The following is a 13,572-nucleotide window of genomic DNA, read 5'->3' on the forward strand; positions in this document are numbered from 1 at the left end:
AGTCACTTTTAACTGTACCTGTTTTACATGAGCTCTCATTCTTTTTTATTTCTACGTTTTTAATGTTGAAACGTCTATTGTAAATGTAATTTATTGTTTCCTCCCCCCCCCCCGATAGCCAAGACTCCCTTGAAAAAAGGAGATTCTTAATCTCAACGGGACGATTCCTAAGTAAATGAAAGATACATTAAAAAAGTGTCCACTTCACAGCCATGAGGCCGAAAAGTTAGTGGCAGAACTGAGGTCGAGGTGCAGACGCTCAGGCAGAAAAAGAATGAAAAGGCTGCAGGAGCAGTCTTAGAGCGCAGGGCCCACTGCTCTCCAAGGTCACCCAGCTGCTGTGTAAAGCCGTGTAGGCAGCTCATTTGAGTTGCTCCACAAAACCTGCGCTCTGAAACACGCATTTGGTTTGTGTAATGCTGCAAACACAGATTCTTCAGCAGGGCGAATCACCCCCACCGCTTCTCCTGGGTTCTGTCGAGACAGGACTGTCGAGATGCAGTCTGACACCGGTCGGACAGACAGCATTGCCGTCTGATCGTCCGAATGCCCGTCGGTCGGGTGGGAATCTGACCGGACCCTCTCGCTCCCTTACCGATTTCACAGCAGCAGCTTTGCACGTGAGATTTCAGCTGCAGTCTTCTCTAGGCTCTATGAAGAGAGCTCCTTCACAGAGAGGATTTAGTGGCCGTTCCGGTGGGGATTTGCCCTGCCGTAGAACGGAACGGTCTGAGCGAGGCACTTGGAGTGCACCGCAGTCTCAGAAAAACCCCTCCCTTCTTTCATGCCTTGTGAGCGAGGAAAGCGAACGGCGTCTGTGTTTCAGAGCTGGGAGGTTCTCAGGGAGCAGGCAGCACCCTGCTCAAGCCGTGTTCGCTCCCCTGTTAAGACTGTGATCAAACACTGTCACAGTCACTGAGATCATCGTCTCATCACTCCAGCCAGTTAAGGAATTCTGAGGTGAGTGTTTGAGTGTTTGTCATTATTTGTCATTTGACCAAAAATCTAGTCCCCACTAAAATAACATTGAATTCAATGTTAACATTGCCAAAAAAATGTCCTGTCAAAGTTTTGGGAGTTTTGTGTGTGTGTGTGTGTGTGTGTGTGTGTTTGTCATTATTACATTAAGGGGACCTCAGCCTGGTAGCACACTCACGGTGTGGGGACCAGTTTTATTGTGGGGACCAAAAACCTGGTAACCCACTAAAATAACAATGAATGTTGTATTTGTTGGTGTGCATGGATGCATTTACTGGGTGACCAGAGGCATGGCATTCAACGCCATGATTTTTCCCACAAAAGACAGGTCAAACGATGGAATCCATTTCAGAAACCACGACCTGCGGCAGGTTGGAGCCCCGCTAGGCCTGAAACATTCAATTGAAACGGTATATCACCCACAGCCTGCCTCTGAGCTGAGCCTCCCTGACACAGCGCACTGTGGTGTGACTGGTCGCTGAGGCCTTCGTGCGGTTCCCTTCACCGCACCCCACCTGAGTTTTTCTATGGAGCTTCATGACTTTCAGAGGGCAGAGGAGGACCTGCGTGCTCCCCTGATGGTGCAGGCTGCGTGGGTTCCTCAGACGCGACAGGCTGCGGCCTGCCTCTGAGTTGAACCTCCCTGACACAGCGCTCTGGGGTGTGACTCGTCAGGGAAGCCGCTCGTGCGGTTCCCTGCACCCAACCTGAGCCTTTCCATGAAGCTTCATGACCTGTCAGAGGGGAGAGGATTGGACCTGCTGGCTGTTCTCAGTCAAGGCGCTCTGCCGCCCGCCTGTCAGTCGGCAGTATTTGGGAATCTCTCCGTACCAGGAGCCATGTGAGCATCGCCACAGCGTCAGCAATGACTGGGACAGCAGCAGAGGCCGTTTCACAGCCGTGTGGCTGTGAAGTTAGACTTCGGCTGCTTTTTGGCAGCAGAAATGAGGACGAGGCAATGCTGCAGGCCGAGGTGCAGAAACTCAGGCAGAAAGACCAACGGCTGCAGAAGGAGTCGCAGAGCGCAGCTGCCCGTCTCATCAAGGTCAACCAAGCTTCTGCGTGATCGCAACAAGCCGTGTCGGCTCCCCTGTTTTGACTGTGATCAGTCACAGTCACTGAGATCGCAGTCTCATCACTCCAGCGAGGTAAGAAATTCTGAGATGAAGTTTGAAAATCACATCGACTGTGTGTGTGTGTGTGTATTTTACAGACACGGTGACCTCCGTCAGAGAATACAGGTATGTGTTGGTGTGCATGGATGCATATACTGGGTGACCAGAGGCATGGCATTCAACGCCATGATTTTTTCACAAAAGACAGGTCAAACGATGGAATCCGTTACAGAAACCAGGACCTGCGGCAGGTTGGAGCCCCGCTAGGCCTGAAACATTCACTCGAAACGGTATATCACCCACAGCCTGCCTCTGAGCTGAGCCTCCCTGACACAGCGCTCTGTGGTGTGACTGGTCGCTGAGGCCTTCGTGCGGTTCCCTTCACCGCACCCCACCTGAGTTTTTCTATGGAGCTTCATGACTTTCAGAGGGCAGAGGAGGACCTGCGTGCTCCCCTGATGGTGCAGGCTGCGTGGGTTCCTCAGACGCGACAGGCTGCGGCCTGCCTCTGAGTTGAACCTCCCTGACACAGCGCTCTGGGGTGTGACTCGTCAGGGAAGCCGCTCGTGCGGTTCCCTGCACCCAACCTGAGCCTTTCCATGAAGCTTCATGACCTGTCAGAGGGGAGAGGATTGGACCTGCTGGCTGTTCTCAGTCAAGGCGCTCTGCCGCCCGCCTGTCAGTCGGCAGTATTTGGGAATCTCTCCGTACCAGGAGCCATGTGAGCATCGCCACAGCGTCAGCCCTGACTGGGACAGCAGCAGAGGCCGCTTCACAGCCGTGTGGCTGCAAAGCTGGAGTCCGGCTGCTGTTATGCAGCAGAAATGAGGACGAGGCAATGCTGCAGGCCGAGGTGCAGAAACTCAGGCAGAAAGACCAACGGCTGCAGAAGGTGTCGAAGAGCGCAGCTGCCCGTCTCATCAAGGTCACCAAGCCTCTGTGTGATCGCAACAAGCCGTGTCGGCTCCCCTGTTTTGTCTGTGATCAGTCACCGTCACTGAGATCGCAGTCTCATCACTCCAGCAAGGTAAGAAATTCTGAGATGAAGTTTGAAAATCACATCGACTGTGTGTGTGTGTTTTACAGACACGGTGACCTCCGTCAGAGGTCAGAGCCTCTCTGACACAGCGCACTTTGGTGTGACTCGTCACCGCTCGTGCAGTTCCCTTCACCCAACCTGAACCTTTCTATAGAGCTACGAGTGCTGTCAGACGGGAGAGGATGGACCTGCCGGCTGCTCTCAGTCACGGCGCTCTCCAGCCTGCCTCTCGGTTTGTTGCCCTGCAGGTGCGGGCTGATCTGCGGCTTAGCTCCATCGGGGTTGCTTCACATGTCTACGAGCTCTCCACCTGAAGCTATTGTGAATGTTTTGTGAAGTTTTCACTGGCTGTAAAATAAAAAAAATAAAATAAATAAATAAAAAACAGAATAGAAAATCCAAACGAACCCAGAATGTATTTTTGTATGATGACGTTTTTATTACAACATGACTCGGGGATCCAACCCCAGGCATGGTCCCGAAACAGCCCACAGGTCAGCGGAATGGAGAGAGAGAGAGAGAGTGAATTGGCCCTCCAGCACCACATCTGAAGCTATTGCTAATGTTCTGTCAGGTATTCACTGGCTGTAAAATTAAAAACAAAAAATAAAAAACAGGACAGAATATCCAAACGAAACCACAATTGTCTCTTTACAGAAGCTTTTCGGAGTGTTTTGATGTCGTGTAACTGTATATGTGTGGGTTTTTTTTTTTTACCTTGTGATCTGTGTACGTTTTGATTTTATTTTGAGAACCTGGGGTGAAATTGACTTTATGCTTGTGGTTTATGAGGTTCGTGGAAAAGGGCACAGCAAAGGGTAGCACATCTTCACAATGAGGCTGGCTCGTGAGAGACCTCATCAGCTTTTCAGCTTTCTCTAGATTGTCCGGATATACATCATCCTCCTTGTCCTCTTGATCTGCAGCAGCTCCATCCTCTAGGCTTCTCCAACTCCTCAACACTTACTGTCTGTTCTGGTTTCTCTTCCATAGTTCCTTTGTGTTTCAGATTATGGAGCACCGGACTCTTTTTGTTTTCTTTCCTTTTCCTTCTCATGTCTGATGGAACCAGCTGACCCAAGCAGCGGCATCGTCAGTTGTCTGTCTTCTTCATCGTGATCTTTCTTTTTTTTCAGGTGTGATTACGTCTGTTGTGATTTCGTGTTTTGTGTTTGTTGCTTTTTTTTGTTGTTGCTTTTTGTTTGTTCACTTGGTTTTGTTTTTGTTTGTTTGTGGTTTGATTGGTTCACTCGTAGTCCACCTCCTTTCCTCCGCCATTGACAGCCGGGTCCCAAAGGTAGACGATGACCTTTTTGGCAGCAGGTAGTCCGGGGTTTGGTGGGTGGTGAGGGAGATCCGGTGGTACTGTGTTTGTTATATTTTGTCTATCTGTTGCTTTGTTTGTGTGTGTGTGGATATTGTGGGGAGTAGATCCAAACGGGGGTATTGTGGAGGTATGTTCTAAATTATTTCTATTAAGCATTGAATGGATTCTATATATGCATGTATACTGTATTGCAGAAATATGCTTGATTCCTTTCCTCAGTAGCAGATAGCAGGTATCACGGTCACCAGTAGGCCTGTATAGTTCAGCGCGCTGCTTTGTGGGGTACGTGACTTTCGGTCTCTGTTTTCTCTCTGTACTGGAGTGTTTATGGAGCCACGACACCAGCAATGCAGACTAAACAAAAACACACCAGTCTAATGTTGTATTTTGTATGTTTTCATCTTCCCTTACGGGATAAATTTAATGAAAAAGTTTTTGTTTTGTTTGCCTTTAGGCCGGAGAGAGCGGACAGCCACAGAGCCTAACAGGTCGTGTTTCTCCACCTCTCCCCTCTTACAAAAGGTTTGAAAATTCATGCAAACTCTTGTTTGACCTTTAGTTTCCCATTTCATTTTTTATGACGTCCTGAACCATGCGAATCTGCGAAGGCTGGACAAGACGCCGACAGAAGAAAGCCGCTAAAATCTCACTCCCAAAGCTGCAGCTGTGAGGGGGTCCGAACGAGATATCAACCCCTCCGACCAGCGCCGGCAGGTGGGTTCTATCTGTTCTTCCCCACTCTGTGAAAATCAAGTGAAAATTCTGACTGAAAGAAAAAAAAAAGGTTCTGCTCCAAAAAAGCAGTTTCGCTGCCTTGTTGGGTCCGCGGTGACCCCAACAGAAACCTGGATGATATATAGTCCCGCACGCTGCCTCGCGGGGTCTGCGGTGACCCCAGCGGTAACCTGGACGATGTATAGTCCCGCACGCTGCCTCGCGGGGTCGCCGGCGACCCCAGCGGAAACCTGGACCAAATATAGTCCTGGGCGCTGCTTTGTGGGGTCTGCGGGTAACCTCGTCAAGACAGCGTAGGGGATCGTCAAATCAGCCTAAGGGGTGCGGGAGGGTTATAATGAGACTGTCGGTAAGAGAGAGTTCTCACGTTGATGGTGGGAAAACGCTATGTTTTGTCTGTCAGGACCGGCTGGTAGGAGACAGTTCTCACGTTGATGGTGGGAAAACGCTATGTTTTGTCTGTCAGGACCGGCTGGTAGGAGACAGTTCTCACGTTGATGGTGGGAAAACGGGATGTTTTGTCTGTCAAGACCAAGATCCAAGGTCGCTCTGTGTCCGTTATCTGTGAGAAAAGAAGAGTTTTTGCAGGACCAAACATAATATAGAAAGTTAATGAAAAGACGGAAATGTTAAAATTACTGTTTTCTGACAGAAAAACAAGCCCAAGCTCTAGCCTCTTCCCCGCGCTGCCTCGTGGGGTCTGCGGGTAACCTTGTCAAGACAGCGTAGGGGATCTTCAAATAAGCCTTAGGGGTGCGGGAGGGTTATGGTGAGAATGTTGGTAAGAGAGAGTTCTCACGTTGACGGTGGGAAAACGCTATGTTTTGTCTGTCAAGACCAGGTGGTAGGAGACAGTTCTCACGTTGATGGTGGGAAAACGCTATGTTTTGTCTGTCAAGACCAGGTGGTAGGAGACAGTTCTCACGTTGATGGTGGGAAAACGCTATGTTTTGTCTGTCAAGACCAGGTGGTAGGAGACAGTTCTCACGTTGACTGTGGGAAAACGCTATGTTTTGTCTGTCAGGACCAGGTGGTAGGAGACAGTTCTCACGTTGACGGTGGGAAAACGCTATGTTTTGTCTGTCAGGACCAGGTGGTAGGAGACAGTTCTCACGTTGACGGTGGGAAAACGCTATGTTTTGTCTGTCAGGACCAGGTGGTAGGAGACAGTTCTCACGTTGACGGTGGGAAAACGCTATGTTTTGTCTGTCAGGACCAGGTGGTAGGAGACAGTTCTCACGTTGACGGTGGGAAAACGCTATGTTTTGTCTGTCAGGACCAGGTGGTAGGAGACAGTTCTCACGTTGACGGTGGGATAACGCTATGTTTTGTCTGTCAGGACCAGGTGGTAGGAGACAGTTCTCACGTTGACGGTGGGAAAACGGGATGTTTTGTCTGTCAAGACCAGGATCCAAGGTCGCTCTGTGTCCGTTATCTGTGAGAAAAGAAGAGTGTTTGCAGGACCAAACATAATATGGAAAGTTTATGAAAAGACGGAAATGTTAAAATGACTGTTTTCTGACAGGAAACAAGCCCGAGCTCTTGCCTCTTCCCCGCGCTGCCTCGTGGGGTCTGCGGGTAACCTTGTCAAGACGGCGTAGGGGATCTTCAAATCAGCCTTAGGGGTGCGGGAGGGTTATGGTGAGAATGTTGGTAAGAGAGAGTTCTCACGTTGATGGTGGGAAAACGCTATGTTTTGTCTGTCAAGACCAGGTGGTAGGAGACAGTTCTCACGTTGATGGTGGGAAAACGCTATGTTTTGTCTGTAAAAGCCAGGATCCAAGGTCGCTCTGTGTCCGTTATCTGTGAGAAAAGAAGAGTGTTTTTGCAGGACCAAACATAATGTTCATGAAAGTTTATGAAAAGATGGAAATTTTAAAATGACTGTTTTCCGACAAATGCAAGCCCAAGCTCTAGCCTCTTCCCTGCGCTGCCTTGTGGGGTCTGAGGTACCCCAACGTAAGCTAAAACAAAATATAGTCCCTCGCGGCCTTGTGGGGCTCTGAGGTACCCCAACGTAAACCTAAACAAAATACATTACAGCGTGCTGCTTTGTGGGGTCCGTGGGGATACCCACGTAAACCAAAACAAAATACAGTCCCGTACGCTGCCTTGTGGGGTCCTGCAAACCCCTCAAGACAGATAACGTAAACCAAAACAAAATATAGTTCAGCGCGCTGCCTCGTTGGGTACATGTGACCCCTCTAGACAGACACAGTAAAACAAAACAAAATATAGTTAAGCACGCCGCATTGTGGGGTCACGCGAACCCGTCAAGACATACAGGATAGACCAAAACAAAATATAGTTCAGCGCGTTGCCTTGTGGGGTACGCGAGACCCCTCAAATCAGCCTAAGGGGAGCGGGAGGGATACTTGGCCTTCGGAGGACTACATTTCTCACCGTAAAGGTGGGGTCACTTGGAGAACTAGTCGAAATAAGGTTGGGGTCGCGTGGACCCCTCGAGACAGCGTTGGGGTTCCTCAAATCAGCCTAAGGGGAGCGGGAGGGATACTTGGCCTTCGTAGGACTACATTTCTCACCGTAAAGGTGGGGTCACTTGGAGAACTCGTAGAAGTAAGGTCGGGGTCGCGTGGACCCCTCGAGACAGCGTTGGGGTTCCTCAAATTAGCCTAAGGGGAAATGTAGGGATACTTGGCCTTCGTAGGACTATATTTCTCAAAGTAAAGGTGGGGTCACTTGGAGAACTCGTAGAAGTAAGGTCCGGGTCGCGTGGACCCCTCGAGACAGCGTTGGGGTTCCTCGAATTAGCCTAAGGGGAGTGGGAGGGATACTTGGCCTTCGTAGGACTACATTTCTCAAAGTAAAGGTGGGGTCACTTGGAGAACTTATCGAAATAAGGTTGGGGTCGCGCTGACCCCTCGAGACAGCGTTGGGGTTCCTGAAATCAGCCTGAGTGGCGCGGGAGGGTTATGGTGAGACTGTGGGTAGGAGACAGTTCTCGCGTTGATGGTGGGAAAAAGCTACGTTTTGTCTGTCAAGACCAGGGGGTAGGAGGCAGTTCTCACGTTGACGGTGGGAAAACAGGATGTTTTGTCTGTCAAGACCAGGATCCAAGGCCGCTCTGTGTACCCTTTTCAAGGTAAGGGCTGTTTTCCCTAACTGTGTGACAATCGAGTGAACATTCTGACAGCCTAAGAGTAAGGTGGGATCACTTGGAGAACTTGTCAGAGTAAGGTTGGGGTCATGTGGACCCTTCATTACAGCGTAGGGGATCCTGAAACCAGCCTTAGGGGAGTGGGAGGGATATACGGCTGGCCCGCGGGATAAGATGATACATGACGAGCCTCATTTATTCATGGGGTACACGTGACCCCTCTAGACAGACATTGTAAAGCAAAACAAGATATAGTTCAGCGCGCTGCCTTGTGGGGTACGTGTGATCCCAAAGTAAACAAAAACAAAATATAGTTCCGAGCGATGCCTTGTTGGGTACATGTGACCCCTCTAGACAGACACAGTAAAACAAAACAAAATATAGTTCAGCACGCCGCATTGTGGGGTCACGCGAACCCGTCAAGACATACAGGATAGACCAAAACAAAATATAGTTCAGCGCGTTGCCTTGTGGGGTACGCGAGACCCCTCAAATCAGCCTAAGGGGAGCGGGAGGGATACTTGGCCTTCGGAGGACTACATTTCTCACCGTAAAGGTGGGGTCACTTGGAGAACTAGTCAAAATAAGGTTGGGGTCGCGTGGACCCCTCGAGACAGCGTTGGGGTTCCTCAAATCAGCCTAAGGGGAGCGGGAGGGATACTTGGCCTTCGTAGGACTACATTTCTCACCGTAAAGGTGGGGTCACTTGGAGAACTCGTAGAAGTAAGGTCGGGGTCGCGTGGACCCCTCGAGACAGCGTTGGGGTTCCTCAAATCAGCCTAAGGGGAGCTGTAGGGATACTTGGCCTTCGTAGGACTACATTTCTCAAAGTAAAGGTGGGGTCACTTGGAGAACTCGTAGAAGTAAGGTCGGGGTCGCGTGGACCCCTCGAGACAGCGTTGGCGTTCCTCGAATTAGCCTAAGGGGAGCTGTAGGGATACTTGGCCTTCGTAGGACTACATTTCTCAAAGTAAAGGTGGGGTCACTTGGAGAACTCGTAGAAGTAAGGTTCGGGTCGCGTGGACCCCTCGAGACAGCGTTGGGGTTCCTCGAATCAGCCTGAGTGGCGCGGGAGGGTCACGGTGAGACTGTGGGTAGGAGACAGTTCTCACGTTGATGGTGGGAAAAAGCTACGTTTTGTCTGTCAAGACCAGGTGGTAGGAGGCAGTTCTCACGTTGACGGTGGGAAAACAGGATGTTTTGTCTATCAAGACCAGGATCCAAGGCCGCTCTGTGTACCCTTTTCAATGTAAGAGTTGTTTTCCCTAACTGTGTGACAGTCGAGTGAACATTCTGACAGCCTAAGAGTAAGGTGGGATCACTTGGAGAACTTGTCAGAGTAAGGAAGGGGTCATGTGGACCCCTCATTACAGCGTAGGGGTTCCTGAAATCAGCCTAAGGGGAGCGGGAGGGATACTTGGCCTTCGTAGGACTACATTTCTCAAAGTAAAGGTGGGGTCACTTGGAGAACTCGTCGAAATAAGGTTGGGGTCGCGCTGACCCCTCGAGACAGCGTTGGGGATCCTCAAATCAGCCTGAGTGGCGCGGGAGGGTTATGGTGAGACTGTGGGTAGGAGACAGTTCTCGCGTTGATGGTGGGAAAAAGCTACGTTTTGTCTGTCAAGACCAGGGGGTAGGAGGCAGTTCTCACGTTGACGGTGGGAAAACAGGATGTTTTGTCTGTCAAGACCAGGATCCAAGGCCGCTCTGTGTACCCTTTTCAAGGTAAGGGCTGTTTTCCCTAACTGTGTGACAATCGAGTGAACATTCTGACAGCCTAAGAGTAAGGTGGGATCACTTGGAGAACTTGTCAGAGTAAGGTTGGGGTCATGTGGACCCTTCATTACAGCGTAGGGGATCCTGAAACCAGCCTTAGGGGAGTGGGAGGGATATACGGCTGGCCCGCGGGATAAGATGATACATGACGAGCCTCATTTATTCATGGGGTACACGTGACCCCTCTAGACAGACATTGTAAAGCAAAACAAGATATAGTTCAGCGCGCTGCCTTGTGGGGTACGTGTGATCCCAAAGTAAACAAAAACAAAATATAGTTCCGAGCGATGCCTTGTTGGGTACATGTGACCCCTCTAGACAGACACAGTAAAACAAAACAAAATATAGTTCAGCACGCCGCATTGTGGGGTCACGCGAACCCGTCAAGACATACAGGATAGACCAAAACAAAATATAGTTCAGCGCGTTGCCTTGTGGGGTACGCGAGACCCCTCAAATCAGCCTAAGGGGAGCGGGAGGGATACTTGGCCTTCGGAGGACTACATTTCTCACCGTAAAGGTGGGGTCACTTGGAGAACTAGTCAAAATAAGGTTGGGGTCGCGTGGACCCCTCGAGACAGCGTTGGGGTTCCTCAAATCAGCCTAAGGGGAGCGGGAGGGATACTTGGCCTTCGTAGGACTACATTTCTCACCGTAAAGGTGGGGTCACTTGGAGAACTCGTAGAAGTAAGGTCGGGGTCGCGTGGACCCCTCGAGACAGCGTTGGGGTTCCTCAAATCAGCCTAAGGGGAGCTGTAGGGATACTTGGCCTTCGTAGGACTACATTTCTCAAAGTAAAGGTGGGGTCACTTGGAGAACTCGTAGAAGTAAGGTCGGGGTCGCGTGGACCCCTCGAGACAGCGTTGGCGTTCCTCGAATTAGCCTAAGGGGAGCTGTAGGGATACTTGGCCTTCGTAGGACTACATTTCTCAAAGTAAAGGTGGGGTCACTTGGAGAACTCGTAGAAGTAAGGTTCGGGTCGCGTGGACCCCTCGAGACAGCGTTGGGGTTCCTCAAATCAGCCTGAGTGGCGCGGGAGGGTTATGGTGAGACTGTGGGTAGGAGACAGTTCTCGCGTTGATGGTGGGAAAACGCTACGTTTTGTCTGTCAAGACCAGGTGGTAGGAGGCAGTTCTCACGTTGATGGTGGGAAAACAGGATGTTTTGTCTATCAAGACCAGGATCCAAGGCCGCTCTGTGTACCCTTTTCAATGTAAGGGCTGTTTTCCCTAACTGTGTGACAATCGAGTGAACATTCTGACAGCCTAAGAGTAAGGTGGGATCACTTGGAGAACTTGTCAGAGTAAGGTTGGGGTCATGTGGACCCTTCATTACAGCGTAGGGGATCCTGAAACCAGCCTTAGGGGAGTGGGAGGGTTATATATACTTTATACGATTTTACTCATTGAAATACATGTTTACTTTTAAATGTATGACAATAACCCTTGCGCTATCCTAGAGAAAAAAGAAATAAATTGGATTAGATAAAGGAACGGGGGGGCTTATTTTAACCCTTTGGCTGTCCTAGAGGGGGAACAAAAAGGCTTGGATTGAAGGAAGGGAATGGGGGGGGTCATTTTAAAAACGCACCCCCTCATCCTGGTTTGGTCCCTGACCACTGTACATGGTTTGGTCCCTGACCACTGAAGAGTGGTCATTCACCCCAAAAATTTGTAGACGTTTCAGGCACCCTCTATCACCCCCGACCACTACTGAAAAACAAAAACAAACCGTCATTCACCTCACGTGATCTATTTTTTTTTTTTTTTGTTGTACAGGGCGACTCATCCAATAAAGCGCTTAAAATGAATGAACCCAGCATTCTGTGATTTAATGTGAGCAGCAATTTCTGAAATGAACACGAAATGCCCATTGTCCTCCCTGTAGGGCAGTGTTTTCAACCCGTGGGCTGTGGGAGATGGTCAGGATCGTACGGATTGCTGACTTAATCATACACACTCCTGGACATCACTGAACAGGACTCCCCACTGAAGCCCTACGTTGAAATGGAAGCTCAGAATGGATAGCCCCTGAGGAGAAAGGTGGGAGCAGAGGGAAAGTGGAACAACAGCTGATCGCCGGCTCATCTGCGAAGTAGCCAGGGATGACCAGGAAGCTGCAGGGAAGACTTGAATGCCTATCAATCTGCGACTAAAGGAAGGACCGCTCTCCTCCCGATCTGTCTCGATGCGTGTGCCTGATACTTGTACATCACCCTAAAGTTCCCCTTTGTTTCTTTCAGCTGCAGAAATGCTGGTTTCCTGCACCGCGACCAGACCAAGACAGGCCCTTTGTTCTCCCTCCAGTGGACCAATAAATACCCTACTGGATCATCGAAGACATGAAAAGGAACGTTTTCTTAATGCAGATGAGACGGGGTGTTAGAAATGCATGCATTACATATGATAGCTTACAAGAGAATTCAGTCAGGTTCTATTATTTCTGGTTACCTAATACTGGCTCCAGCATACCTGCCTACAGCTGCATGGTTCCAGGGTGTCTAGTCAAACTACATCAAAATAAATAAACTGAGATTGACCTTTGTTGTCTCATAGACGTACAGAGCAGCTTAACCAAACGTTTTAAAATGTAGACTGCTTTCTGTGATTAAATTTAAACAGTAACTTGTAAAATGACCAAGAAACTGACTGTCCCTTCCCAGATCTTACAATGCAGCCACTCTGATCCTGAGTTACACTTGGAACTGGTCCCTGTCCGATCATTGTAGTACTTCAAGTATGTCAGTGCATCGTTTGCCTTGCTGGAGTGATAACAAAGTAGAAAGAAGAAGCAATAAAACGTAATTAAAAACAAAATCAACGTTGTCATTGTGTTTATTGAGGTTTCACAGGGACATATACTGTAACCCGATCAAAAGTAAAAAGGTGAAAGCCTTTGAGAAATCCTGTTCATGTCACAGGAACAGGCTGGACTGCGAATAGTAGTCGCAATCCCCGTATGTTTTGACAGCATTCGGACTATCTCTATGAGCATTGTACGAGATCAAGCCGTCAGCATTTCTCCCGTCGCCTTGTCTCTCTTTGAGCACTGTGGAGGTGAGCACCATTGTAATGACGTACATGGCGTAAATCAGAATGTTGAACACGGCTATGGCGCACTCCATGTTGTGCATCCTGTGTTCGTCGCGAATCATCGGCCGGTACAAGAGCTCCATGCAACCCGAAACAACTGCCATGAACAGCTCCAGATTCATCATGACCAGACAGGCCAACACCGTTCGGGTGCCTTTGTTGACCCTCCTGGGCCTGTCCTCGCCGTCGTCCATCTTGCGCTTGCTCTTGGCCGCGAAAAAGCTTAGCACCACGCTCACGACCATTGCCAGACAGCCCAGGGTTATCACAGCTATGCCGCCGTGTATGTACGCCTGATCGTAGTCACTCTTCATTGGACTCTCAGAGGAGCCAGACGAGACGTACCTCGCACTTCCCCTCACGGCGTGACTGCTATCTATCAGGTACAGGAC

General features: G+C 49.7%; 1 long non-coding RNA gene across 1 annotated transcript; it reads left to right on the forward strand.

Moving 5' to 3' along the window:
* The first annotated feature begins 752 nt into the window (after positions 1-752).
* LOC144991124 (uncharacterized) lies at positions 753-12,901 on the forward strand. Its single transcript, XR_013655028.1, has 3 exons — positions 753-4,947; positions 5,068-5,173; positions 11,976-12,901. It is a non-coding gene; the product is annotated as an uncharacterized LOC144991124 (long non-coding RNA).
* Positions 12,902-13,572: the final 671 nt, after the last annotated feature.

Source organism: Oryzias latipes, chromosome 3, assembly GCF_053564925.1.
Source record: "Oryzias latipes strain Hd-rR chromosome 3, Olatipes_Hd-rR_3.1".
Lineage (NCBI taxonomy): Eukaryota > Metazoa > Chordata > Actinopteri > Beloniformes > Adrianichthyidae > Oryzias > Oryzias latipes.